At 37.5% G+C, this 24,683-nt stretch overlaps 1 protein-coding gene across 1 annotated transcript in view; it reads left to right on the top strand.

Annotated features, from left to right (window-relative positions):
- TULP4 (TUB like protein 4) overlaps positions 1–24,683 on the top strand; it is a 156,915-nt gene that overhangs the window by 207 nt on the left and 132,025 nt on the right. The gene's annotated exons all lie outside the window — the stretch shown is intronic.

Here is a 24,683-nt window from a genome sequence, read left to right as displayed (position 1 = left end):
GGTCCGGAGCTAGTTTGGCTTTTGTTCCTTTGGGCACCTGCTAGGCCGCTGTGCGGGAGGTTCGGGGCTCCCGGGGCGCCGCCGCGACGTGCGCGTCCGGTGTGTGCTGCATCCTCGCTGTGGCAGTTACTGCTAACGGACACCGGTCGGGATGAGCCCCGGTGCCGTTCCTGCCCCCACCCCATCGCCCCGCTCCTTCCCTTGGACCTGCGGCTGCGGGAGCCGGGCGGCGGTGTGTGTGTATGTATGTATGTATGGCCTTGGCTCCAGCATCACCTGTGTCTCGTCGGCACTCCCTGTAGCGCTGCGATTTTTTGGTGTTATTTTCTTTTTTTTTTCCTTTTTTTTATTACATCCCCTCGCGGCCCCGCCTTTGTAGGGGAGGGGGGGTACGGGGCAGACGGTCAGGAAATGTGCCCGGCGGTATGGTAAAATTTGCCCAGCGAGTGCAACTACTTCGCATTCTTTTGTGTTGTGTGTTCACGTCATGCATTCAGTAAATGTCTGCGTGCCAGCATGTTCGAGCACCTTGGCTTCCTAAAGGTTTCCCCAAAATCGTGTAAGAATCGGTTACCAATATAGTACTTAAATTTGACTGAAGCATTAAAGCATGCAATTAAAACAGCTGTATGGGGTCAGATCAAAGATCCATCGAGTTTGGATTCCTATTTCTGCAAGCAGTAAGTACATAGCAGATGCTTAGGAAACACCATAACAACAGGGTGAGCGTGCTGTGAAGCTTTGGGAAAGCAGCCAGGCCTCCAGCAATTTGAGGTTAGGGGACTTCCTGAGTCAAATGTGATGGTTTAGTATGTAAGAGCCCTTTTTCTTCCATGCCTTAGATATAGATGTTTGTTTTGTTTGTTTTTTTAAAGAACAAGACAAAGGCATCTTAAAGGAAACATTTTTTTCGTTGCCTCCTTAAAAAATGTGATTGTTGTCATAGGTAATTTCATTTTGCCAGTATGAAATTTGCCTCTCCAAGGATTACTGATTTATGAGTAACATACAGTGTTTTAAATGGGTAAAGGGTATTTGCACTGGGTATTTTCTACACATATGGGAGCTGTAAATAGAAAAATTGTTCTTTAATGTCTGTTTTTACTAATAATCTGTGAAATTTAAGTCTTAAAACCTAAAATAACTGTTTAATGAAATGCAGTCTATTAAGTACTTGGTCAAAAGAATAAATGTTTTACAGTAATATAATACAGCTTTGAGGCTGATTATATGAATAAGAACCACTAACATTTAGGTATTTCTATTTAAGCTTAAAGAGTTAACTGGTATAAAAGAGTGAGGTTTGTTAATAGAACAGTTTTCTCATTACATCAAGTTTCTGGTAAAATTATTTCAGTAATACCATCATAGATTTTTTTTTCCCATAATGGCAAAATCATGGTGTTCCCTAGGGATGATAACTATCACTTGATCCTGCAATCCTAATTCAAGAAACAGCTTCATGCCAAGAGTTCCTAACCTGATTGCTCTTATAAGTAACATTTGCATGAGTGGGCCTCATTTTTCACAGGCAATGTGAATGTCAAGTGAAGTAGAGCTATTTCAAAACCAGCATATCCCCACACACTTCCAATGGAGTTTTATAAGAAGGTCATTATCAGTTTCTTGGGGGCTGAAAGGAGGTAGTGGGTTGGTGTGTGTGTATATAGATAGATATTTATAAGGTTAAAAATAGTTTAGAAAGCTGACAACTATAACTTGTGAATGACTGTCATGGAAAAATGCTGGGGTATTTTTTTTGTACATCACATCACTGCTTCTAACAATGGACTGTGGAATTTGTTCTCACATAATCAACAAATGTTTATTCTAAAACCCTCAACATATTTCATTATGCTGTAAAATCCCTGCACAAGTTGAACTATACTGAGCTCATGATGGACAGTTCAGATTACTCAATTCATTTCCTTCAGTAAGGGATGAATAGATTTCCATGGTGCTGTTGTAAGCTTACACCAAGAAAGTTGTTGTAGTGCAACTTCCCTTAGCTCACTGAATAATTTTTATCATAAAAAAGTGATTGGTTCAGCTGAACTTTCAAATAAAAGTAGTTTTGTTTATAACTAGACTCTAGAAAAAGTTGTACTTGTTTTATGTAATGATTAAGCATATCTATAATACACAGCTTTTAAGCAGTACTTTTCATTAGTAGGTTTGAAAGCACCTTACAAAATAATTCAGTGTAATTATTTTCTTCTTATCTAAGGGCAGTTATTGTTATCTAGTGATGATTGTCTGCCTGTGATCGCTGTAAGAAAATCTATAAGGTCTACCAATAAAATAAGACTTTTAAAAATATTTTACAATTTAACACCCCCTCACCCCCCCCTTCGTGTGTGTACAATTTTACGTTGTAGCATTTTTATTTCACTTGATGATGCTTGAGGTCATTTCATACCATACTTCCCATACCAGTGTTGTAATCTAAACCAGTGCTTTAAGTAGAACTGACTTTTCTTAGTGTCAGAAGAGACCTTGCTGAAGGCTTAACCAGATTCATTTATGAGTTAGAGAATGATTCAGGACAGTGTTAAGGTGATCAAAGTAGTAATGTGGCACGTATCTCCAGTTACCAGGGAGCTTGACTGCTAAGAGTCTGTACATAATGTCTGTTGATACTTGTCAGAAAAAATAGAAGTGTGAGTGAATGAGTGAGTTACATGGCCAGCATTCTCTTATCTTTCTGGTCTTCATTCATTTCCATCTTGTAGACCTGTTAGAAATGATACAGAATCTTGCATTTCATGTGTTTTTTTTACTGGAACCACCACTTCCAGTCACATTCAGTGTTGCATTTATGTAATGCATCTGGTAGTACAACAAACCTCTGATGCTAGAGGTGTGTGAAGTACACGTACTTAAATTGTTGTTTTCCAACTACCTGTATCAACTGAGGGGCACAGATGATTGTCGCTCATTTTAGTAGTTTAGTTTATGCCTTGATATCTTCTACTGGGTTTATATTTTCCAAAAAGGACAGAAAGCCATTTATTTATTTCAAAACAATACATTAAAGCATTGCTGTTTAGGGGTAACATAAAAGTTAGAAAATGTATAAAAGATTGATAATGGAAGGATTATAATTTGGGAGCTGTATAGTATACTATACACTAAACAGAATAGGAACTGTATTCCTAGATATTGTAATACTGTCCTGAGACATGAGTTCATATAACTTAGATCTAAGTTGTAAACCTTTTATTAAAGAGGATGAGGGCTTATCTACTGTAACTAAATGTTTCTTACAGGTATAGTCAGTGATTTCAGTTAACTCTGTGTATACTTCAGTTAGATTGGTGTAGACTCAGATGATTTGGAAAAATGGTCCAAGAGGAAATGTTCTGAAATTACCAGTTTAAAGAAAAAGTTGTCTTGCCTATTTCTGTATTCATTGTTTTTGTGTGACTCATGTTTTGATACATACTTTTGTATTTGATCCATTATTTCTGTGTTGTGTTATTTTAAACTAATGCCTTCCTCTACATCATTTAACAGTACTTAAAACTTTGGTATCTTTAAAATGGTCTATAATAGTTCTCACTTTGTGGTAATACCCATGAAAGACCTTAGTATTATTCACCTGCACATCATATCCTTGATTATATTAAAGCTGGTCTGGAGAGCCTCCCACTGGAAAGCTGGAATCTTTGTGTAACATGGAGGTCCTGATTAATTTGTGTTTGTTGCCTTCTGCGTAGTTTCAGAGCTGGCAGAGCCAGCCATATACTTTGTGAGTACCCTAGGTTTGAATAGTCTCCAACATCCTTGTCTGATGCAAAGTATTCTTCGTCAGGCATGTACTTGAAGATTAACTCTTCCATTAGAATATGAAGATCTAGCATTTCTGAGTACTAATATCAATCCATTCTGTCAGTTCTTCTGCTGCTTTGTACATGTGGTGGGATAGATTCCTCTTGTTTGAAGACACTCCTCACTCGGTATTTGGTGAAGCAAATCTTGCAGCTAAACTGATTTCTAAATAAAATCTTTGTATTTTTCCTTTCACTAGTTTGAGTAATATTTGCAAGGTAATATTTGGAAGAAGGCCAAACCCATTCACACAACCGTTTAAAGAAAGATACTGCAAATACTTTACCAATGGTACCTGGCATCATTTAAGTAGACAAAAAACACAGGCAGGACCCATAAATGTTTGACACAATATGGAAGAAAAGACTCTTTCTGCCTGTATATCACGAATATGATAGAAGAGCAGTGTTTTGAAGATAAATAGCAAATAAAGTTATTGTGAAGAAGGTTGGCTGCCCACTGTGATTATGATGGATCACAGTCTGCAGGAGGCTCTTTAGTTTGGAGAAACACCATAGCAAACACAATTCTTAAATTGCGAGAGGGACAGAATGCTCTCAGGTTTGTTCTGTTTTGGGTTCGGTGTCTAGTACAGTGGAAACTTTGGTCTGTTGGGCATCCAAGCATTATTTGCAATGTTATTGCTGCCTGTGCTTGATAAAGAACAGATCTCCCTATTCTAATGGAATGGTAGAATGACTTTTAGGAAATTCTTTCAGTTCTAGAGTAACTAAAAAATAAACCCCAAAAGAGCTACCTGTCTAAAATCTGGATAAAATACATGAAAAGGAGATCGACTAACACAAATCCTGTCTGGAAGATAGCATAGCCTGTGGATAAGAGTTGATGTTGTATGAAAAATACCAAAAATGTTACTCATAAAGCTATTTTAAGTACTAAACAAAACTTGAAAGGGGGAGTGAATTCAGCTACAGGAAAAGGAGGAAAAGTTATATATTTGTGGTGTCTTCCCCAGCTCTTATGAGTGATATAAGTATATTAAGAACTGTTACTATATAAATATCTTGGCTGCCATACAAGTGCCCTACATAGTGTTTGGAAATGAGGGAATTGAAGAGTGTAGGTGTTGAGCCAGCTTTAGATAGTTTACCTTCCTTTTTCCCAGGCACAAAAATAGGGACCTAGGAATGGTGTGTCAGCTCAGACCAGAGCTGTTTCTACATCAATATCTTGTTTTTAACATTGAAAGATATGCCTAGGGAAGAGTATCATAGGACATGCAAATAGCTGAGTGTCTGAAGGGGAGTGTTACTGGTTTCTAGCAGGATGCAGTTTAGGCGTCTGAGGGCAGATGATTTGGTATTTAATCATTTGGCTTGTGATGAATTTGTGCAATCTCTTTTTGAACCCTTAGTAGCTTTAGCATCCGCAGTATCCTATAACACAGGAAGTGTCTGTTTTTAGTTAGGCTGTTGCCGGCTTAAAAGTTAAATTCTCCACTCCTGTAATTTTGCATTATGTAAACCCCTGTTATTTTTAATTTGTGAAATTTGATATGAAACTTCTCTGGATAAAGTTGAGTACTTGATGTGTATGTATGCAATATCAAGTCTTGTGTGCAGACTCTTATTTACTGAGAAATATAAAAAAAAAAAACAACTGTTCATAAAATCTTCTCACTTCTAGTAACATCCAGCTTCTTTATCCTTTCTATTTCTCTCAAAATGAAACCTGAGAACCACTTATAACCAGTTTTGCTCCTAGCAGTGTATCTTTTTATAAAGACTGTGGTGTTCATATCTGTGTATGAATTGTATCTGTAAAAACATTGTGAGTGTAAAAAGCTTGCTTTTGAAAAGTTAATTGCCAAGCTTGCGATTGTTTATTAGATTGGGGAAAGTTTAATGGAGATTTTGGTGTGAAGTTTCTCAAGTTAAGTAGCAGAGGACAGGTATTAGCCCCCTATTTATCATATGCTCATCCATAAAAACCCATAAGACCTTCAGGAATGATATGGAAAGAAAACAATGTGTCAATGAAATGCCTCTTTCCCATGGTCAATACTTGAACTTTCATTTCATCTATAAAGAAACAGTGATATTAATTAAATGTGTTTGATTTGGCTTTCCAGACTTGGATTGCTCTGGAGACTGCTAAGCATTTTTCCAGTTTGATACGGAATTTTCCCTGGCTTGGATTCCTCCTTCTGTCTGTTGTGTGTTAGGGTTTGATAGCAGTTCTTTAAGGATGTTTGATGCCTAAGGCAAAGGATCCTTTATGGCAGTGTGTACATGTATAATTTATTTATTTTAAATTTGTCAGATCAGAAAATGGGGCTATAGCTCCCATTGTCTGGTAACTCTTAGTGAATTTAATTAGATAAAGCAATGAAAGTGGTTGAATTGCAGGAGAGAGATTTAAATATACACATTTTAATCTCATAATGACGTGTCTCAAGCTGCACCAGGAGAGGTTTAGTCTGAGTATTAGGAAAAGTTTCTTCACCAGGCATTGGAACAGGCATCCCAGGGAAGTGGTGGAATAACTGTCCCTGGAAGTGTTCAAAAAATGTTGAGATGACACCTTTAATGACATGGCTTGGTGGTGGTTTTGGCATTCTTGGGGTAATGGTTGGACTTGATGATCTTAAAGGTCTTTTCCAACCTGGTTGATTCTACAATTCTGTGATTGTATGGGAAACTATGCAGTGAAAATCTGCTATCTTGCGTGAATGATGAAGGGATAAAATTAAACCAGCTCATGGTATAGGCAGGCGATTTGAAACCATTTGCAGCTCTTCCAAAGTGGATATGAAGATTAAATAAAAAAAAATTAAAAATATGAGAGGGACATGGTTCTTCTAAGGATACCTATAGCAAGCCCTGTTATGAATTGTAATACACTACAATGAGCAAGAATTACTCTGTTTCAACAATAAAAAGTTTAGTGCAGCCACAGGCTTCTACTAAGAGCAAATGGAAATCATAGAATTAAGTTCTTTTCCTCTGAGTTATAGACCTGTCAGAGGTGGATTCCTTGCAGATTTTGCCAGCCTGCTGAGACCTTCTCTCTTCCTTTATACCAGTAGAATAACCCTAGGGAACAGGTCTTAAATCCAAAATCTGTTATTTCCCAGTCTTGCAAAGAGAGCTTTTGAATTCTAAAGTCTGTTCAGTGGACCTTTAGTAAGACTGAGGAAAGTATACTGTGTAAGAAAGTACAATTTGAGATTGGTATTAGTGCGAAGAATATACCTGTATAGTTTTAGACCCTCCCTTGTATTTCCAGGTTAAGTACTTCTAGTTATTAATAGAGGAATTGGAAATACCTCTTTCTTCCAAGGATTTAAATGCAAGACCACTTGATTAGGGAATGATATAGCTTGGGAGACGAGGAAGATGATTATATGGAAAATTCTTATCATACAGTTTCATTTCCAGTTCTGTGTTGGTGGGGTTTGCAATCGTTACTCATACAGAGAGCAGATGACCTGAATAGTGGTTGTTCTGGGCTGAATGACCTGTAATGCCAAAAGATTTCATAAAAGATAGCGTCCTATTTTCACAAGATGCGGCAGGAAAGTCTTTTGTCACTGTCATAGAGAGGTTATATTCCAAAGGTTGGGTACTTACTTAATTCAGTCTCTCCCTTCTCCCTTTGGAGTTTGGTTTTAAATACTTCTGGTGTGAGGGAGCTTCTAGTTGGTTTGGAGAGAAAATATTTGTGTTTCAGTTGTCTAGTGCTGTGGTGCCAGAATGAGCTTTTGCTGTTTTTAAAATAATATTGCTCATTGAGACTCCAGAAATACTGGGAAACTTTGTTTCCTAGTTTGGGTTTGAATTTATGTCCTCTGTTGTCCAAAGATGAGCACAAAAATCAACGAATGACCAACATTTGCTTTATGTTGGGCAGAGAATAAAAAAAATCTAAGACAATCAAACGAGCTTTGCATAGCAAATGATAAAATGTTTTTTTGTAGTGTCTCCAGGAGGAGATCTGCTACTAGTTGTCCATTTTTGGTTAAGGAAGGTGCAGTGGGATGGATGTGTCATGAGGATTTGGATCATGATGATTCACCTCCAGCTGCATTGTCACAGTTTTAACAAATAACATGGCTGATGACTGAGTTTCCATACTGATGTGCAACTGTTTGTTTTCACTTATGTTTACTTCTGCTTTGCTTTGTTTGTGTATAGAGTAAGAGCTCATTGCTTTCGGAGCTTAATACTTGCTCAGGCTCTTAGCATAACTTCTTTCCCTTTGAGTATCTTATGAAGTTTGGGTTATTGTCTTCACTGGCAGGACTAGTGTGGAAGCACTGAATGGAGGATCTCTAAATGCTGACAATGCTCAGTTCTGTTACTGTTTCAATTGCCCCAAATGACATTTTTACGTGTACCTCCCCATGTGTGGGCTGATAATACTATTGATAAGAATAGGCCTGAGGTGATGCAGGTTGAATGGAGAGCACTGGAGAGCGTACTAAAGACTGTGTGATTTCTTTGTGTCCTTGATTAGGCTGTTTTTTGGGGAATGGTGGTTTATTTTTTTGTGTTTTTTTTTTTTTTTCTGGGGGAGGAAGGTGCTGTTTTTAGAACTTCTAGCACAGTTTCTTCTAATATTTCTGGTTAAGAGTTGTGACGGTATTTCCTGGCTGATACTGTTGTCTTTGCATTCCTTGAAGTTTAAAATTTTGCAGTTTTGTGGTAAGCAAGGCGAAACTGTTTTGTTATTGCCCTCTTTTTGCCTCTACATCATCATAGCAAATATAGTCAAAAAAGAAATCTTGGATTTTTCTTTTGTTGTTGTTTTTGTCTTTGTTTTGTTCTAAAGCACCTCATTATGAGAGCTGATCCAAACTATCTGGAGAATCACCCCAACTTTAAAGTAAATAACAATTGCATGCAGACATACTTGGCTGCACAGCAAGATCTACATTTAGAAAAGGGTTCTGTTTTCACTTAATTTTAATGATCTGGAGTTTTACCTTCATTTAAGAAATCCTGATGAATTTTGGCATCTTTTCCAGGCCTCCCTAATAGATAAATGAATGAGTTCTCTGGATCAGATTTCAGAATCATTTGTGTAAGGGAAGCCCTGCTTACCTGACAGATAACCTAAAGTATTCTAGTAATTCCTGGTGTGTTCAAAGTTCTGCCTCTGCTTGTTTGGTGTTTACTCTAGCAGGGTCTTGTGGTTAGAAAGGTGAAGTAGGCTGTGGGAGGTTGCTGCCATATAAATGCAATATCTTAAAAAGCAACTGCAATCCCATGTGGATGAGTGTTCTGTTGAAATGCTGGTTTTGATTTTTAAATAAATCTGTGTCAGTCTAAGTTAACAGTTACATTTGAATTTTATTTTTGTTGTGCAGTACTTGATGAGTACAGCAGCAGACTGGGAGTCAGAGCTCCTGTACCTCCCCCTGAGTTCTATTGTGAGCTTCTGTATTGCGTTGAGATGCTTGTCTTTTGCCCAGTGTACTGGGAATAATACTATGTTCATGTGTTTCATAGGATCACTGAGGCTAGTAGAGTACTTCTAGGACACCAGATAAAACATTCAAAGTTCAGGGTCATGTTAAATAATCATGCAGTTGAAAAGGAGTCAAATGTTCACTCAAGTGAAGATGACTAGGCTAGGGAAAGGTTAAACTGAACAAGTTGCAGAAAGAAGGGCTAAGCTATAAATGTTGTGTGACTCGTTATTTCCTTGTTTTCTTGTTGATTCTTGAGATTGTGAACTCTTGGCTTATCATTTGACATCTATAAACCATCAGACACAACAATGGTGCAAAGTAATGCTACTTATCGTAAGTTTGGCAAAAGTGCATTCCTGGATGAGGTACCTGTGTAAGGCACATATTCAGACATATCCACATAAAGCACTCTTGTAGTTGAAAGATTCTTCCACTTGTTTGTAGCAGATAGTGAATCACCCAAAGGGTCCACAGTGTTGCTAAATAAAATCTGGTGTGTTGAGGGTTTTGGGAGTTAGCAGTGATAAGTCTGTATCTCATTCATTGGTAAGGGTACATTTCTGACAGAAAGGTTGATTCAGCAGCTTGGTGCATATCTTTCCCTCCTGTAATAGAAAATACATTGTAGACTATTCAGCTTTATCCATAGAGATGTTTTTTGGCCACAGATCTTTGAGTTAGCTTGTGGGATTTTTCATTTTCACAATCTTTTAGCAATGTCTGTGTTTATTGAAGCAGTATGAATAAAACAGGGGTACTCTTTTGTTGAAAAGTCTCATCCTACCTGTTTGGGATTGTTTCTGGAAAACAGACTGCTAATCCCCATAATAATTTTCTTTAATACTTAGCTACTATGCCCCGGATTTATGTTTGAACAGTGTGACATACAATATGGAAAATACAATTTATCCATGAGAATTAAACATTGAGGTTATGTAGCCTAAACTTCTGCACAGCATCGTCTTTGCATTATATGTGAAGTTGTGTGCTTTCATTAAACTAAAGCACTGTTCTTTTCAGAAGAAGTAAGACTTAATTTCATGATACAGGTATGAAGCTGGTTCTCTCATGAAGGCAGATGTTAACAGGACTGTTCTCTTCTTGCATCTAGGGATAGGTAGAGACCTTGTGAAGAGGAGAGTTATACTTCAAGGCAAAGAGGCAAATACAAAATTCCTTAGGTCACAGAGAGCGGGAAGAAAAGTCAAGAGGGTCCTTGCTTCTTGTGTGGAGTCTTATCAGTGTTCTGGTGCAGAAGTTTGTTCAGAAATTTAGCTGAACAAATGAAAAGTGCTGTGAAAGATGTGATAAACAAAATTGAATTGTTTCGTGTTACTTTTCTTCTCCAGGTTTCTCAGGTTATGCTGTGAGGCTTCCTGGGTGTCTCACGCTGAGCTGCTTACCACCTCTATGTGTAATGTGTCTAGTTTACCTGTCTTTTTCCTTTCTGTTTTTTGAGAGACTTATTCTCTGGCTTCAGAGGTTTACTTGCATTCTTTGACTAGCTGAATAAATTCAGGGATCTCTCAGGGATTTACATTTGTCAAAAGATGATAATGCTGTCATGTTTCTCTGCAGTTTTGAGCTTTCTGTCAGGACAAGTTCCTGTGGCTGTGTGATTGATACCATGCATAGTTGTTCAAAGAGAACCTGTTAGGTTTCTGCTCTCCAGACTCTGATGTTTGTTATGTGGTGTGTACCATAATATTCAAGCCTTCTTTTTCAAGCTTTTCTTGCAGATTATTTTAAAGTATGAATAAGTGGTAATAGGGAGGGAAAAGTTGTGGGAGGTGCTGGTTTCCATACCAAATAAAATTCACAGAAGTGCACAGCTTGTTTGGCAGCATTAGGATATCTAGTGCACTTTGCAGCATGCTCGCTGTGAGCTGAGAGCCAAAGCCCTTTTTGTTCACTGTTTTGGAAAATTTCAGGCCCAGAACTCTGCTCAAAAGTCTATTCAGACAAAAAATGATATAAAGCCACTGCTCAGAAAGTCATAATCTCTCTTCTTATACTAGGGATTTCAGAATTGATATTTGATGTCCCGCACTCTCCACTGTCTGAACGATTAAAAGCTTAAGAAATGTGATGCTTCAGATTGTGTTTTCCCTAGCACTCATTCACATGGAGTAGTTTCTGTAGATTTTTTCTAGTATTTACAAACAAAGTAGGCAAAAGCTTAGATTTTCTTTAAGTAGGTTTGTTTAGTCTGTGCTTTTTTGGTTCAATTGGTTTGGGTTTCTTTTTCTTGTCCTCTAAATTCTGAAATCCTTACTGGTGAGTCTGATTATAAACAAGACACTCCCTCATGCTGGTGATAAGTCGAAATCTGCCTTGGGACAATTACCTCTTTCTTAGCATGATGTCAGTGGAAGGCCTGAAAATGCTGCCACACAGCAGCTTGCTTTCTCAGCTAGAAAAGAAATGTTTATTGTCAGTGGCTTGCTAGATCCTTAGTATTATAGAAATTGATTGTGTCGTAATATCCTTCAGTCAAATGCCCTGGCTTTTTGTGGTTATATCCACAATCAGCAGGGTATCAAAGTGTGTTCATAGCTTGAGCATGTCAGGACATATTTTGCTGAACCTAGGCCTTGATCAGCTGGAAAGGTTGCTTCCTGCTTTCCACTGCTGGTTTTTGGTGCATGTTTGTGTCATGCAGAAACAAAAATGAAATAAAGGTACTGGTATTATATACAGGTTTTGGGCTGAGACAGGTGTGTGGGTTGTCAAAGAAGTGGTTTTGTGTGTCATGTCCTATTGCCCCAGCCCCAGTCAGGGGATGTGATTACAGTAATAGCAAACAATGTCTGGAAAGAATCTAGCATGAGGATAGTACTCTCTCTTCTCTCAGGAGTTTGCAATCTGTATTAATTTTTATTTTTTTTAAGGCAGATGCCTATTGGGTACTTCTATCATTGTATCTTTGTGGGAATGGTATGAAAAGAATCATTGCCATTCTGTCTTTGTCATCAGCATTTTGTCTGTGTTTAGTGTAATTGCCAATTGTTTTTGTAGCAACACAGTCCTATATCCCTATGTGAATTTAGTGTCTAATATATTGAGACAGGGTTGTCTTGTATAGTGGATTTTATGAACATGTCATTTCTCATGTCAGATATTTTAGCATTTAATTGTCATGCTAATAAAAGCTTAAATAACGTTGGGTTTGTTTTCAGGGTTGAGCTTTTTCTAAGTGTGTTTCAGGTATGCTGTTGCTAGACTGACGGACACAGATTCTTCCACCCTTCTCCCCCAAACTCTCTATCCCTACTAAGCTAATTAAACATGCCTTGTACTAGATGGTAGATGATGCTCTGTAGTATGTATGTACATGCTCTTGGCCTGTTTTACTCAATCCAGGAAGCTGATACCATGCCCAAAGTCTGATTTGGGCCTTTTGCCCAAAAGTGTTAGTATTATGGCTTCAAAATAAAACTGCATAAATTCTACATGTTGATCCAGTGCCGTTTTTGCCCTGTGAGCCACCTGCCTGTTCTCAATATGACCTTAATTCACCCCATCTTCCCAGAAAGAAACTTGCTCCTTATGTTTCTGTTTTTCTTTTACAAGAATTCCCTCCAGCTCTGTCATTGCATGATGGGGATAATGTTTGTCATGACCTGCTGTCAGCTGGAAGGAGGAGATCAGGCACTGGTCAGGTTTAAGCAGTCTTCTAAAGATTGACCTACTGCTCCCATATGACACTGCAGGGTTTGGCAAATAGCAGTGATCATTTTTCTTCTCATGTGTGCGTATGTAGATGGCTTGGAATGAAGGGAAGTAGAAATACTAGCTTCTGCATAGCTTCTGTATTATGAATCTGATATATGCATTGTTCATGCCATATTAAATCTATCTGAAATCTTGTGTATGTTGAGATTCAAAGTATGAAAACTCATACCTTTTCATGAAATTTTGAAGAAATAAAACTAGTATGTCTAAAGGGCTTTAGCAGACAAAATGTGTTGAAGTCTGGCTGTGACTGTTTGATACCTCTTCTGTTGCTGTACCTGGTAGAGACTATCACTAGTCCCCTGCTGAAAGATTAGAAAAGAATGTGTGCCTGTACCTCATGCAATTTATTTTAGAATTTGGCTTTTTAGCTTGGTTTTATCTTCAGTGTCAGCTTTGAAACTGAGATTTGGGATCTTTTTGTGATACAATGGAAGTGTGGATATGGGTCCATAGTGGAGGAGAAGCCTTTCTGACAATACCATAGTCAAAAGTCTTTTTCTACTACAATGTGTTAGTGAGCATTTACATGGTAGCTAAAAATGGATATAAAAAGATACTATTTTTCAGTGGAGCTTTTTGTCTAATTCTATTGTAGTATATTTAGCCTTTAAATAAGTTGTCAAATCTAAATAAAATAGCTTTGCTAATAAGTAATGTGAGTACATAGTGCTTAAATATTTTTTGCTGAAGTTTTAAAGTACATCAGATCACTGAAATGAGGGAAATTGCTGGGTAAATAATTGGATTCAGTTTGCTGAAGGAGCAGATCAGCTTGGAACAGATTTTCTTCAGTAGGCATAGATGGAAAATTGTGTGTTCATTTCAGTATAGTTAATGTTAATTATTTTTTTACAAGGAGAAACTGAAAAGGGTTGTTTTCCTCTTTAAAAATGTAAAAAAAAAATTAAATGTGATGCTGAGATCAGCTCACTGTTGCTGTAGTGATGCTGAATCAAGAAAGTCAGCTCAGTTCACTAGCCAAAGGTAATCATTCTTTTTATTAAAAACACACCAACAAATTTCATTTTCAATGCAAACATGATTAGCAGAAGCATATGAATCCAAAATATCTAGTGTAGTTTTATCAGTAACTTTCTCTAAGTCTTACAAAACTTGGAGTTATATAAGGGGAATTCTAGGTTCCTTTGAAACTCACTTGATACACTTGTGAGTTTGGAAGATAATCCTGAAATGTAATTCTGCAAAAGCTTTTTTTTTTGCTGTACCCAGCAACATTGGTGACATTGGAGTTGACTATTGGCAGTAGGAACTTCTGTTCTAAGCTGGGTCTTGTAATGTTCAGGGTACCTTGTGTACTTGAGTGTTCCGTATGAATGTACTTTGTGTCACTTGTGCATGTATGATAGTTTGGGGAACATTTGGTCGAGAAAATGAGAAGGGCTGTTTATCATTCTCAACATCAAATGGGAAAATCATTGATCTGAATAAATGTGTTTAAATTATGTAATTGCTTAAATGTGAATGTATTATAGCATTAAAGTTAGCAAAATGAAATATCAAATATGAGATACAAGCTATATTTACTTGCAAATCAACATCAATTTAAGATTATCTCATAGCAAGCTTTCAGAAAAGGAGTGCAAATACAAAGTCAAATTAAAATTGTTTATTAAAATCAAGTTTCCTCGCTTGATGATTTGAGATAGTAACTCTTTGTGGTTACTGTAAATCTTTCTGAATTAACCTGGCCTATGTATCTGTCCATCTGCAGTGAACTGCTGAGGTGTTTTGACGCAAGCTATGTTTCACCAAATGTTGATGGATATTGTCAAATATCATCAAACAAAAAGCAGAATGTTGTCTATGGCTGTTCCTGTGGCTTCAAAACAGGTTAAGTGTTGAAGCAAAATTGAAATGGACAGAAAAACATAATCAGATGAGCTACACTCAGTGGTGAATAGGATCACGGCACAGACTGGAAGCCATTAATGGTAAATTCTTCCTCTTATTTTGGTGCATTCTTGTCCTTCAGTATTAAGGAGGGTGCTCCAGCTCTGTCTCATGGGGACGTTCCATGATGCAGCTGAGCTGATCTAGCATCTTTCTGTTTCTGAGAGATCTCCCTGCACCAAAATCTTGTGGGTCCTGCATGTTCCTTTGCTTCAGCTCCAACACTCATCTGACTCTTCAGTGAGTTGATCCAGCTCCTGAGGACCACAGAACACTCCCTGCCTTTTTAATATTTGTTTTCTTATGTTTTAAGAAACTGAGTCTGCCTAAGGAGGTGTCAGAACGACATCCAGCAGTGGACAACCAGATCTAGGAAGGCAAATTGGAGTGGGCCATAGGGGCGGTTGAGATCAAGAAGCATGCTGTGAAGTTTGCTTGTGTTGCAGGCCTGTACCTTTAGGTTCTTCATCTGTTATGACAGAAACTGTAACTTACCTGTCTTACAAGGTTGCTAAAAAGACTTCAATGTATGCATTCAAGGCATCGTGATTGGTGCGAAAGATCTTGTAGAAGCAATCCTGCCTTATTGTATATGAGTACCAAAGGTACTGCTACTTTTGCTACAAAAATCTATTTCTCTAGAGATGTCATAAAGCTGTTGGATTACCATTGATAATGGTAATTCTGCCAGTCACAGATGAGCTTTTCTGTTGAGGAATGATGCTGCTGTCTTAGTATTAATAATAATTTTGTGGGAAGACCAGGGCTAGCTGTTTGAATCATTGAAGGCTGCTATGAGAAACCTGATAGTGTTTCCATAGGGCATACCAATGTAATTGTAGAAGCTTCTTTGGAAAATTGATAGTGTTAGTTATTTGTAGCTCTTCTTCAGAGCAAATAATAACATATGTTGAACAAAGTGGATCACCTGCTTGTATGCTGATTTTCTTTGCAATTGCATGTGGCCTTCCAGGAGATAGGTTTGGATTTGCATTTAGCCTGATAGAGCTCTGGCTGCTATGGGTATAGTTCTGACAAACAGCAGTAAAGGGCATTTGCTGTCAATCCACAGGAGTTGCTTTGGACTTTGGCTTTTGCCTTTTGCAAGGAGAGCAACAGATCCAAGAATTACAGAACACATTGCATGGGGCATTGTTATGAAACTGTAAGTGCCTTGCTATGCTCTGCTTAAGAATTTTGATAAGTTAAAATGTTGAAGCATTGAGGGAGAATAATCCTGCAACATTTGTAAGGCTCTATATAAGAAACAAACACTGTTTTATTGTAGAACATCCGTGTGTACGTGCTCTCCAGCCCAGTGGGAGACTGACTGCCTAGCAGCAGATATTGTCTGTAATCAGATCCCTGCAGCTCTGCATTGCTGTAGTACATCTGTCTACAATCTCTCAGTGTCTTGCTTGATTTCACTGTTCATATTGCTCTCTGTGAGATGGATTTCTTCATCTCAAGTGAAAATTTGTGAACATGTAAATGCAAACTAAAGCATGTGAGTTACATTTCTGGAAAGCCACATTATTGGTTTCAGTGAACTGATATATCAATGTAACTTGTTTTTTTGGATGTGAGCTTTAGCTTCTCAAGCTTTAATCAGCATAAGACATGAGGTGATAGTATTAGCTCACCAGGCTTTTTTGCTTGCATCTGTTACAAGACTTCAGAAAGTACTTTACTTCAGATGGTAATTGTAGTTAAGCGACTGAAAAGAAATCTGATGGACTGGAGATGATACTGTTTTATGGATATTTTTCCCTGAAGGGGGATGGGGAAATCCATGAATCTTGTTAATACTGTCTCCTACCTACTTGGTATCAGGTATAAATAACAAAAGAAAAAAAAAGTATATGCAAGATAATTAAATGGACCTGATTATCATAGCAGACAATTCATAGCTGTCTTCCAATACTGAGTGTAGAATGTCTACATGGATGGAAACAGGGAAGAAGTTTTAGAGAGCTCCTAAGACTTAATTCTATACTTCGAACATTCTTGAGAGCAAGAGGAAAATAAGGTTTGTTAGCATCTCTTTAAATGCCATGTTTGTATGGGACCTTTTGGGGTTTACTTGCTTAAGGACTTTATGTCCAGTAGGGATGGACAGGAAAGGATGGAATATTTGTTTTATGGTTTTAGTCGTTATCCATCAGTACAATGTAGTTTGCTTCTGTTCTAAGTGATAGATTTTTGATGGGTTACTGTAGGCGTGATGCTGTGGGGAATACTTGGAAGATATTGACACACTGCAAATCTGTCAGGTGCATTAATTTGTGAATTTATTTGTTCCTGTATGATAATCATCTTTGGGGTTTTGCTTTTTTCAAGATTACTGTGGTAGAACATTTATCCGTTCACTGTCCATGTTGCAGTTATTTATATTTAACATGTTTGGAATGATGTATAATATTTCCTTATGCTCTGTTACGGCTTTACGGTTTTATACATGCACTGAAATGCTCATGCTGGGAGCATTATGAGTTGGTTACTCATCCTTCTCAGAGGTAATCCTAGTAGGCTTTCCATATTCACTTTGACCAGTGGCACCAGCATTATAGAGCTTCTTGTATGAGAGGAATACATTGCGTATGGACACAAGGAAAAATAGCAGTGGCAGCAATACAGCCATTGCTGTGATGGCTTACCATTACAAACAAGACAGGATGTTTATGTATAATGTCTTGTTTTATGTCTTTTTTGGAAAGAGATAGGCTGAGTTCAAGCAAATGTATAATTTTTAGATTACATATGTAATATAACAGTTTTTTTTAGTCAGTTTGTTTGGTTTATATCTTGCATCATTTTAATCAACAGCTCAGTACATAGTTGGTAGGTTGATAATCCAGCGAAGTCAGCATCTGTATCAGGTATTATCAGCAGTTTTAGAATAATTGAGTAATTAGATTTTCCCATATTTAATTTAGTTTTTTTTTATTCTTTTGATAGTTAGGAATAGAGTTTTTGTATTCTGATATTTATGTTCATTGGCTTTGTTTTATACTGTCATTCAGTAGAGCAGTAGGTGAATATAATAAATCATTTTAGTTATTGGGGTGGAATCCTCTTAAAATGTCATTGCTGAGTTACTTAATTGCATAAGCTTTGTATCAGCATTATGAAATACTGTATGTTTTACCTTTTTATTGAAGTAATGTTTGTTTTGTGCATCCACCTAGTGCAGATCGAATGTAATGTCTGTTTCAGGCAGATGCTGCAGTGTTGATTTTGTTGCAATTAGCTGGTATAGATAACAAGAAAGCATGTATTTTTCTCCTAGTGAACTCCTGGTATTCTGTGATCTGCGCATAATAGCCAGTTAATGGAGAGAGCCTTGAGGTGTCATGGCAGCATTAGATACTGAAGTAGTATACTGTCTTATGTTCTTTGAATCTAAAAAGAAATTAAAATATACTGATCCTCTTAAGCTATAGAATTGAAATCCTGAAAAAGATGTTTTCATGTATTTGTTTTAATAGACTTTGTAAGCTCAAGGGGACCACTGACACTGCAAGATTACGATGTTACCTTGCCAAGCTGCTTACAAGGAAAAGCAGCTGAATTTTCCTTGAGCAGTTTGCAAGCAGACTTTTTGGACACAGAAGAACCTGTGGTGCAGATGTTGAGTTTTATAAAGGGAATCATCAGGGTGGATTATAAGTTACCAGTTTTGGTTGTTGTGGGTTTTTTGTAGGTATGGGTTTTTTTGGGGAGGGGTTTTTTTCCCCCTTCTAATTGTTCCACTTTTTCACACCTTCACGTAGACATACAGAAAAATAGCACTTACTATAGCAAATATTGGGCTTTTATATATCTCTGGAGGTACTTTGTGAAGTACTTAATAAAAAATGATTGTACTAAACCAAGTTTGTCTAAATGTATAGTAATTCTAGGCACAGAAGGAAAAAAGTGACTGTATGTAACATAGCTTTAAAATTTTAGGTCAAAATTATTTATTAAATTATCTCAAACTGCTTTTATCTTCTTATTGTTTCTTTTGGCTGGAATCTGCAAACACGATGGAATCCTAAGGAGTTTAGTCATGTTCAAAAAAGAAGGCATCGTATGCATGAGCATATAATGAGTGCCAAAGGAGTATGACCTATATTTGTCAGATTTAGCAGAAGAAACCTGCTAGGTACCAACTCATATACTAAATGCAGTCATATTCCTTTCCAAAATCTAAGTTGCCAAAATAAAGTAGAAAATACATGAAGCTGACATTCTTCAGTCAAGTCGGTCTTTCTCTGGCTGCTTTGAGAAGTTTCCCATCTTCATCTGGAGATTCTTATTCTCCTTGGGAAAGGCAGTAAGGTGAAACTTAGCAATGGCAAAGAAGAAAATCCAAAGAATGACAGTGGGGATTTTTTTTCTCGGTTAATCATGGATAACTTTAGCTTTGTGTGTATGTGAATGCATTAGCTCTGTGTGAATGTTTATGTGAAAGGTATAGATTTAACTGTGGTAATGTTTCTCAGATTCTGAATCTGAACTTTACAAAAAAAAATAAAATCTCATAAGTACAGGTTAGGTAAAGATTCACTTAAAGAGGCATTGAGAGCTTTGTGTTGAGGAAGAGAAGTAATTTGGTCCAAGAAGTTTGAGTTACTGCATTTATACAGCTTCCTGAGAGAAAAAGGCAATAAAATTAATGACAGGGCTAGCTGGGAAATAATTAGAATATTACTTTAAAAAACCCAATATGCAAATTTACAATATTTGTTTACTTCCTTGGTGAAATCTGGATGTTCAATGGAAGAGCATTTTCATAATTTTATAGAGATTATGTTAGAAGCAAGTACTGTCTGCTAGTTGTGCAGAGTTAAATGAATTACACAAAATCTGGCTGTCTTGAGAAGTTGCCGTGTTAAGAAATGGGTGTATTAGTACAATATAAAAAGATAAAATTTTATATTTAAAAAGATACTTTTCAAAGGCTTGCTCTTCGCAGATTGGGAAGAATTGGCATGTCGACTAATTTTTAGTTAATTATAGAAATGAACTTTGTAAACAAAATTTGAGTAGTCTCTTTTTTGCATAGACAGCATTAAAGTGAAATGTTCAGAATTCCTAGTTAAAATAACTTGCGTTGCTCCTTGAGTATACTTTTCTGGAGTTTCTGAAAATTTGTTTCTTATTTTTGTATCATACTTAAGAAAACAAGAAGGCACAGTCCTTAATAGCAGTCCTTCCACTGAATACCTCTGTAATCAGCAATTTTTGCCTATTACAGAATTCTTACTAGAAAGGTGATAGTGTCACAGTTATGCAAGAGGAATGGTAGAGCTGTTTGTGACTACAGCTTACTGCTGTTTCTTATCCCCACTTCACATTTTTTTGTTTTGTTTGTGTACATCTTGCATTATGTCTAGAAGAAGCATCTGGCCAGGATGAAGAGAGAATCACGATGGTGAAGACCTCTGTAAAGTAAAGCTATTTGATAGAAGACTGCTGTGCTGATTTACTTAGGGGCAAATCTGCCTTCCTGCCTTCAGCTTACCCACTAGAACATGACTTTCCGTAGAGTATGTCTGCTTCTTGCTAGCCTCCTTGCTTCGGTCTGTACAGGTGACCAGTTAGCTCTTGGCACATAATTTAGACAGAGCAGCTTGGAACCATCATTCGCATAACAGGGCACATACATCTGCCTTCTAAGTCTTGCTAGTGAAACAACTCATTTCTGTACAGAAGTCTTTGCTGCAAGCGTCCATTAAAGTTCCTGGTGTTTACAAAGGCCTCTTCAGTGACACTTATTCAAGGTTGCATCTAAAGCAAATCACTCTTTGAGTCTTTATTCATGATATTATATGCCTCTTCTAACCAAGAAACCCTGGCACAACCTTCCACAATCTTGAGGAAAAAACATGGAACTTGAAACAAAAGGGGGACAGGTATGGGAAGGAGATGAAGCTGTTCATTAGCTTTACATCTCTTTAATGTGAGGGCAGGAGTATCCCTCCTCTGCATCCAGACTTCTAAGCAGGAGTTGTGGGTTAGGTGCAAGTCCTCCAGCACATACTGAAATCTTTAGTTACAGCACACAGGAGGGACAGTCAGACCTAGAGAGTTAAGTTCTTAATCCCAAAGCCAAAGACTGAGAAACCCAAGTTCTTTGAAAACTGCAACTCTTGTCTTTTTTTTGCATTAAAAATAAAAAATATAATACTAAAAAAAATCCAGCCCATTGAAGGTCTCTTGCACAGCTCTAGCCAAGCAGCCTGTGGTGAGCAAAGGGCTGTGTGGTGGGAAGCTTGTACTCACAATCCACTTCACACCTGTAATGCGGCATCCCCAGGAGCTCCCTCCCTGCAGGCTGACGCAGTGTCCTTCCCTGCTGCAACACGCCACACTCAAACTGCTTCACAGTGATTATCAGATTTCTGATTGAAATATGGCTTGCTGTCCAACAGAAATAATTCTTGTTTATGAGGCTCTTCTGAGTTATAAAAGCTGGTGGCTTCTGTTATTTTCTCCCTTCATATTCCCCTCCTTTTTTATTTCCTATTTTGTTTACAGTGTTGCAGTACATATGTCACATACAATGGTGTATCGGAATTTGGGGGGAGGATATCATGATATGTTCACATGAAAAGTATTCAAAGAGCCTGTGGGTAGATATTGGAGATAATTAGGAACTAGCTGGAATGCTGTGAGCTCAAGGGATGTTTGCAGGCTGCAGAACATTCCTATGGGAAAGAAATTGCTCTGTAATTACAGGCAAGGTCAGTGCAGTCAGTTCAATGGAAAAGATATGGTAAGAGCTGGGGCTCCATCCCTTGAAGATCTTTGAATGTCATTAATGAGGCACAGTTGTTACCACTTTTTAAGCAAGTGTCTCCTGAAGTATACATTGTGGAGTGCTGTGAGGATTGCAGCTGTTTCTTGAGAGAGAAGATTGACACTTGTAAGAGAAGGGAATTTCTTGGTTGCATTTTACATTTCTTTTAATCATTAAAGATTTTGAATGTGTGTTTCAGTGGTGTAAGTCTCCAATTTATTTAAAAGGCTGATATATGTTATTTGTACATTTGTCCTTTCTGAAACAGGACTTTCAACATCTGTCTGAAGTATTTCTGCCCACTTCAGTTTATTTGAAAATGAGGCATATTTGCATGGCTGATGCGTGGCTTTGGCTCCAAGACATTGTGACAGCTATCCTAAACTCATCCTCAAAAGGCAAACTGTGCTTCCCTCCCTTCTGAGGGTTAACTCTTGAGTTCAGAAATATTGCATGCCCAAAATTTCTCATCAGAAGCCTTCACGTGCCAGTTGTAGTTGCAAGTACTCCTCCCTTCTGTTCCCCATTTGTGCTGTACAGCTTCACCTTCTCCATTTTGCCAACTGAATGTGGGGCTGCTCTGGGACTGTGTTGGGGATTGATTCAGCTTAAAACAAAAAACTTTTGAGCACAGTTCAGAGTGACTGAAATCTAGGGTATTTTGGTACCATGCTTCCCACCTGCTTTCTTACATTGACAATAGTGATGCTGTATGTGCATGCTGAGCTCACGAAGGGAAGCTCCCTTAAAACTGATAGCTGTTTTGGAGGGTAAGTTTTCTGTCAAGATCAGCTTCCTGAACTGCATGATTGGAAGATTGCTGACACTTGTGTTAGGAGAGGCTGGAGGGGTATGGCTTGTCACAAGGGAAGCTGAGGGTGCACCTGGATCGGGCAAAGCAGATTTATATTGTGAATCTTCATTTTTGAAGTTTTTAATTGGCTCATTTCTCTGATGTAGTTCAGAGTGTAGCATCCTTGAATAATCATCCTAGTTTAAATGAGAGGCATGGTGTGCTGTGCTGGGTGTTAAGGAAGAAGCGAACAAAAGCTGTGGGAGCAGAAATACTTTTGTCTTGCAGCTGAATGCTTTGTATTGTAGAGTTCAGCCTTCAATTATTTTTTTGTGTTTGCCTCCCTGACATACAAGCATAACAGATCCAGCAGTATTTGACTCAGAAATTTCCCATGTGTGTTTGCCCAGTAGCTGATTAACTGGACTTACAGCAGTTCTTTCAGAAATGGACACATTTATTCACCTAAAGTATACATTTTCTAAAGAAAGCATTGAAAAACCCAAGTTAAAACAAAACAAAACCCCACACTTAAGTTAGGTTTTCTCTTTTGGTAGGTTCTGTTTAGCTCATACACCCTTAGTGTGGAGGCTGAGTCTGCTCGACAGTGCTTTTACCTTTTTTAACTTCTTTTCCCTGTGAACAGCATAATTATTTACCTCACTTCCTACACTTCTAACAATTTACTGAATTTCATGTCTTCATGCCTCCATCTTTTGGAGAATGTGTCTAAATTTGACAACTCCCATTAATAGCTTCTGACAATTTTCTTAAGGATCCTTGGTGTTTTTCTTGAAAATATTTTTCCTGAAGGCATCTTAAAATTTGTTTCTTGCTTGTTCTTCTGAATGTATTTTTTAATTTAACTCCCATTTAACTGGATTGTGTAGCATCAGGGATTAAAAGTGGAGTATATATAGTAGTTATAGAAATAATAGAAGTATTTCCCTTTTTTTTGTATAGGAGCTATACAGGGAAAAAGATCTTGCACTTTAAGAAAAGTGTAAACAAGATACATATATTGCCTTCTTCCCCATTTCAGCACATCAGAAATACCAATCAGCTACTACTATTTTTTATTTTCACTTCTCCAAGAGCATAATTTGGTGGAGGAGATGGTTGTAAGCTTGTCAGAGTATTGCATTGAAATAAATTTTGTCAATATTCACAGGGAATGCCTGCTGAACAGCCACTAATACAAGCTTCACTTCTCTCAATATGCCAACAGATACATTTTCTGTCAGTTTTATTTGCTTAACAATATATAGGTGCATATAACTGCCATTACAGTGCCTGTATTAGTGGGCTGGCAGTTACTATTACAGTGCCTGTATTAGTGGGCTGGCAGTTACTATCACAGTGCCTAGCATTACACCTTTGCTACGTGTCTCTTTCTGTGCAACTATAATGTGGTTACAGATTTCTTTATGTCTCTGCTTAGCATGACTGACTGTCTTGATCAGGCCATGCAGCCATCCCTGAGTAGGGGAAAAGCCTCTAGAATTACTCAAGGACAAATGTTGTGGAGAGAAAACCATTTAAGAACAGACAGAACAAAAATCAAGGATCTTCTAACTTTTTTTTCCCCCCCTCTACTCTTCATTTTTTCCAGGGGTGCAGAACAAGCAGTAGTTAACTTATTGGTATTTTTTTAGAATCATGTCCTCCAAATTAATTTTGTATTGTGTAATATGAAAGAATAGTGTTAACCTCAGTGACTTACACCACAATGGAAGGTGAATAAAGCAAAGACAATTAGAAGATATGAGTAAAAGAAGAGGAAAATCAGTACTCATTCAGGTCAAAATCACATTTTCTCCCTATGGAACTGCCCTTTTTTAAAAGGAAATAAACATCCTTTTGCTTTCAAACTAGTTATTTTTTTCTTGTGTGTACTTTAGCCACTTAGGAAATGAGTAATTTTGTTAAATGGCTTTCTTTCCCTTTGGATAGGATTATTTAATAATTTATGTTACGTTATAAATTGGACTAAATAAACAACAAAATGTGTCATCTCACCAGTTTCTACTCTTTAGTATTTAGACCTTAATATAATGACTGTATTGCAGAATGTGCCAATTTTGTGGTATAGTGTTCAGCAGCAACATTGAAGACTACTCCCACAGTCACCATCTGATAGTTGGTGGGATCATCTGATTGTGCAGAACCAGTTGTGGTTCAGTACT

The sequence above is a fragment of the Melopsittacus undulatus genome, chromosome 3 (genome assembly GCF_012275295.1).
Source record: "Melopsittacus undulatus isolate bMelUnd1 chromosome 3, bMelUnd1.mat.Z, whole genome shotgun sequence".
Classification (NCBI taxonomy): domain Eukaryota; kingdom Metazoa; phylum Chordata; class Aves; order Psittaciformes; family Psittaculidae; genus Melopsittacus; species Melopsittacus undulatus.
The sequence above is the reverse complement of the archived record's forward strand: the minus strand, read 5'-3'. Positions and strand labels throughout refer to the sequence as shown.